The 3,836-nt window shown below is 44.8% G+C and overlaps 1 pseudogene; it reads right to left on the reverse strand.

The window, feature by feature from the left end:
- Nucleotides 1–614: 614 nt before the first annotated feature.
- LOC110336968 lies at nt 615–1,935 on the reverse strand (annotated as a pseudogene).
- Nucleotides 1,936–3,836: the final 1,901 nt, after the last annotated feature.

Raw genomic sequence — 3,836 nt, forward strand, 5'->3', positions numbered from 1 at the left:
GAAACTAAATCCAAGGTCCCAGGCCCTAGGGGAGCTGGGGACTTCCTATAGCTGAACAGCTTCCATTATAAACAGTTGTCTGAGTCCACACATCTCAAGGACAACTTCTCCATCTTGCTGGCAGGGTCAAACAAGTTCATGTTCCCAGGCCTTGGAAGAAACAGCTATCTCGCTTCTCCAGGTGTTTTCTTTTTTTCTTTTTCTTTTTCTATTCTTTTTTTTTTTTTTTTTTTTTTCTGTTTCAGTGGACATCTTCATTGTTGAGTAGATCATCAACTTCTGCAGACTCACAGCTGGGATTTCATCAGATTACCATGCTGAGTCATGAACCGTGAGTGACAGAAGCTAACCAGAGGCTACATACATCAGAGAGCTCAGCCTTTACAGCTCACTTCCTTTCTCAGACAGGATATAAATAGACGCCCTCTACAATGCACAATGGTTTTAGTCGCTAAGGAATTTAAAGAATGCAGACAAATCCTGCCGCAGTAAAGACAGAGCTGAGGTGCTGTGCAACTGTTTAAGGGTTCCTGGTGCCACATCTCAGCCACTAGCTGAAACTTGCACTAACACCAAATGGAGATGTGGAAAACACTAGGTTGACGTAGGGGCTGTGCACAGGAACCAAAGGCAGGAAAGAAAATACTAAACATTGCTGAGAGCATCCACCCCAGGAAGGACTTTATCTTCCAGGAACTCTAGACTGGCACCGCCCCCAGTGCTCACATGACTGACTTTACCCTCCATGTTCCATTTGGCACAGCAAGTGGCAATGTCTCCACAACCTATGATAGTGATGCAACCCCTAGAAGTGGCTTTCACCACTTCATCCATGAGTGACTTGGTTCCCTTAGCAAAGGCTTCCCATTCAAATACCTCAACAGGACCATTCCAAACAATCTGCTTAGCTCGGCCATGGCCTCAGCATATTTCTTGCTGCTCTCAGTACCACAGTCCAAGCCCAGCCAGCCAGCAAGTATACTGGAGGCCACAGTAGCTTGACCAGTCTTGGCATTCTCATCAAATTTGTCAGCAGTGACAAAGTCAACAGGCAAGGTAATCTTCACACCATTTTTCTTAGCTTTGAACATGAGATCTTTGACAATCTTGACTCCTTCTTCATCATTCAGAGATGTGCCAATCTCCATGTTGTTGAGCACCTTAAGGAAGGTAAAGGCCATTCTACCACCAATGATCATCTCATCGACTTTGTCTAGCATATTATTGATCAGCTGGATCTTGTCTGCAAATTTAGCTCCTCCCAAGATAGCCAGGAAGGATCACTCTGGACTCTCCAAAGCCTTGGCAAAGTAGTTCAGCTCCTTCTTCATAAAAAATCCACCAGCCTTCTGTGGCAGATTCACACCCACCATGGAGCTGTGGGCTCAGTGTGAGGTTCCAAAAGCATCATTGACATAGAAATCTCCTAGATTAGACAGTTAGGCTCGGAAAGCATCAATTTTGTCTGGCTCAGCTTTAACCTTGTTCCCAGAAGCACCTTTTCCCTTCCCTTCCGCCTCTACATGAAAGCCGAGGTTCTTCAGCAGGATGACAGTCCCAGCCGCTGGGTTGGCACAGGCATTCTCGACTTCTGGGCCCACACAATCCTTCAAGAACAGAACATTCTTGCCCAGCAGAGATTTGAGTTCGGCAGCAACTGGCTCCAAGGAATATTTGTCAGGCATGGGAACACCATCAGGCCGGCCCGGGTGGCCCATAAGGACAACCGACTTGGCTCCATTGTCCAAGCAGAATTTGATGCTTGGAACAGCAGCCTTGATCCTTTGGTTATTTGTTATCTGGTTGTTCCTCATAGGAACGTTGAAGTCCACCCTCATCACGACCTGCTTCCCCTTCATGTCCAGCTTGTCCAAAGTCAGCTTGTTTAAAAGCGACATTTTGGCAACACCGTGAGGTCGAGAGGCCCGGAGATGAGGAAGAAGCCAAATGTTTTCTTAATTGTCCGTTAACTGTAAAGAATATAGATATTGCTATTATCTAAACCAAGGTGTATAAGTTGTAGAAAGATATAGCCAATTGCCTGTTATGCCTTAATTAACTGCATAAAGCTGACCTGCTCTTTTGTCCCTTTATCACTCCGAGCTCTGGACCTGAAGTAGAAATTTCAGGTTTCTTTGGTGACTCAGTTGTGTCATGTTTTTCTGTTTTTTTTTTTTTTTTGTCTGTTTTTTGTTTTGTTTTGTTTTGGTTTGGTTTTTTTTTGGTTTTTTGAGACAAAGTTTCTCTGTGTAGCCCTGGCTGTCTTGGAACTCACTCTGTAGACCAGGCTGGCCTCGAACTCAGAAATTCACCTGCCTCTGCCTCCCAAGTGCTGGGATTAAAGGCATGTGCCTCCACACCCGGCGTGTCATGTTTTTCTGGAAACTGTTTTATGCTGAAGCAAAACTCATGGGAGGATGTTTTGCAGAGAACAGACATGTGGTGTTTTTCTGGAAGCTGTCTGGAAAAAGCCATGTGACATTTTGCTGGAGTGGACTCTTGAGAGAAGGCATGATGTTTGGAAAGGGTATAGGTACCACCCAACAGACTGTGGACAAGAGTGTGGAATTGGTTTGCCTTGCCATTCTTTGATGATCTTTGTTGGGTTTTGCTGACACTATGTGGTATTGGTTCACCTTGTCTTCTTGGCTGATCATCATTTGTTGCGACTTCATAGAGAAAACCACACCAAAAAGCTTCTGGTGGTGTTCCAGCAGCTTCTTGCTGCTTTACTTCTTACAGATTCAGGCCGATTGGCAGAGCCTTGTTTCTTCTGGATCAAACTGCCACTGCTGATTCATGAACGGTGTTTGCAAGTGGATTGAGCTACCACTGCTGATTCATATAAACTAAGCTGCTGATATCTTGACAATGCAGATTGGATTTGCCTGAACAAGTCCACATTCCTTTGTTGTCCTATTAACCTTTCCTTCCCACTACCTCTGGTGGGTGGTGGCCTGAAAGGGAGGTAAGAGCATTAAGTACAGTTATTAAAGTAAGTTTTAAAAACTATAAGCCTACATGGACCTAACGTCTAGGAGAATGAACTAAGGACCTTGAAGCCAGGTGTCCTGGATAAGGCCCAGTCTCCAACCAGTACTCCCTTGTTTAACCTATCATCCCAAACTACAATTGGATAAGACAGCAGTTCACCCAAGCCCTGCCTCTTCTGCAGTTTCACTTTTTAAAAAGGCAATGCAGCTTCCCTTTGGGGACGAGGTTCGGATCCCAGGCCAGTTGCCTCTCTGATCACTCAGAAAATAAAGGTTTTGAGTTTAAAGCTTATGTCTCTGAAGTGAGTTTTCTCAGCCTCCAGCCCAAGCCAAGACACAAACTATTCAAACACCAGAGGCTGGGGGGGGGGGCATTTCTCATTTGAATTGCCACACTCAGTCATTTTATATCATTGGGCACATGCTTCTCTCTGTATTTTACTTTGCTGCTGTCGTAAGTGTAAGCCTCAAAGCTCAGCCTCCCTGTGGGCCCAAAAGCTGTGTCCTGAAACCACAAACCAAAACGAATCATTCCTCTTCTTGTTCGTTCTCCTAGATAATAGAAAACTAATGCAGAGAAGTACATTTTCTATTGTTTGCAAAGTAATAAACACCCAGCTATTTGCCAAACAATTACATAAATATGACCCTTCTAGTTTTTCTTGTTTAAGAATAAATAAGTGGCCGGGCAGTGGTAGCACATGCCTTTAATCCCAGCACCTGGGAGGCAGAGGCAGGCAGATTTCTGAGTTTGAGGCCAGCCTGATCTACAGAGTTAGTTCCAGGACAGCCAGGGCTACACAGAGAAACCCTGTCTCGAGAAAACCAAAAACAACAACAAAA

The sequence above is a fragment of the Mus pahari genome, chromosome 19, assembly GCF_900095145.1.
Source record: "Mus pahari chromosome 19, PAHARI_EIJ_v1.1, whole genome shotgun sequence".
Lineage (NCBI taxonomy): Eukaryota > Metazoa > Chordata > Mammalia > Rodentia > Muridae > Mus > Mus pahari.